Genomic DNA, 1,770 nt, shown 5'->3' with positions numbered 1-1,770 from the left:
AGTGATCATGCTATTGGAGCTGTTTTAGGACAAATGTATAATAAGATTTTTAAAGTAATATATTATGTTAAAAAAACTATAAATGATGCTCAAATTAATTACACCACTACTGAAAGAGAGTTATTAGCTATTGTCTATGTCTTTGATAAATTTTGACCTTGCTTAATTGGAGCCAAATATAAAGTGCATACAGATCATATTGTTATAAAATATTTGATGCAAAAGAAGGATGTTAAACTAAGACTAATTAGATGGATACTTCTGTTGCAAGAGTTCAATTTTGTGGTAGTAGATAGAAAGAAAAATGATAATCAAATAGCTGGTCATTTGTTTAGACTAGAACAAGAAATATTAACTAATTTTACAAATAAAATTTTGGAAACTTTCCCTGATGAATAATTCTATAATATTGATATAAAGGATATATCGTGGTATGTCGATATAGTAAATTATATTGTGAGTGATATTCTACCACCAGATGTTAAGACTCAACAATTAAAGAAATTTATTCAAGATTCAAAATTCTATTTTTGGGTTGACCCACATTTAGATAAATAGTGTAAATATTTAATCAGTAGAAGATGTGTGCCTTACGAAGAAACTAAACAAACAATTGAACGATGTCATGATTCTAAATTTAGATGACATTTTAGAACTAGTAGAACTCCACATAAAATTTTGCAAGCTGGATTTTATTGGCTTACTCTTTTTAGAGATGTTAATGAATATATTAAAACATGCAATCGATGTCAACGAGTAGGAAATATTTCTAGAGAAATGAAATGCCTCTAAATTACACATTGGAAGTATATGTGGGGATTAGATTTTATGAGACCATTTATGTCTTCATTTGGAAATTTATATATATTGCTTGTTTTTTATTATATGTCCAAATGGATTGAAGTTATTGTTATACCTAAATGTGATGCTCGGAGTGTTTCTAAATTTTTAAATAAAAATATTTTTACAAGATATGGAATACCGAAAGTGATTATTACAGATGAAGGATCCCATTTTAGGAATAAGAGGATCGAGAAATTGGTTAGAAAATATAATATTATGCATAGATTCTCTACTACTTATCATCCCCAGGCAAACGTACTAGCAGAAATATCAAATCATGAAATAAAGTGAATTTTAAAAAAAATTGTAAATCCTTATAAATTGGATTGGTCTGCTAGATTAGATATTGGACTATGGGCATATAGAATTGCCTATAAGACTCATATTGGAATGTCCCCATATAGACTTATTTTTGGTAAAACATGTCACTTATCACTAGAATTGGAATATAAAGCATTTTGGGTTACTAAGGAATTTAATTTTAATCTAAAGGATGCTGATGAGAGAAGATTGTTACAACTCAATGAACTTGAGGAGATTAGAAACGAAGCATATGATAATGTAAAAATCTATAAAGAGAAAATGAAAATATGACATGATCGAAAGATTATAAAACAAAAATTGAACATAGACAAGAGGTTCTATTATATAATACTAGATTGAGATTATTTCTAGGAAAACTGAAATCTAGATGGTTAGGACCATTTAATGTGATTAAAGTTTATCATTATGAAACTGTAGTTATTAAAGATCCTAAAATTGGAATGATATTTAAATTTAATGGGCATCGATTGAAATATTATTATGAAGGACACATGTCATAATTTAAAGAAATTTTAATGTTGAGTCATTTGGATTAAACATTGGTATGTCGGGCTGACGATGTTAAACCAAGTGTTTTTTGGGAGGTAACCCATATATATATAT

The sequence above is a fragment of the Phalaenopsis equestris genome, unplaced genomic scaffold, assembly GCF_001263595.1.
Source record: "Phalaenopsis equestris unplaced genomic scaffold, ASM126359v1 Scaffold000084, whole genome shotgun sequence".
Classification (NCBI taxonomy): Eukaryota; Viridiplantae; Streptophyta; class Magnoliopsida; order Asparagales; family Orchidaceae; genus Phalaenopsis; species Phalaenopsis equestris.
Note: the sequence above shows the minus strand (reverse complement) of the source record.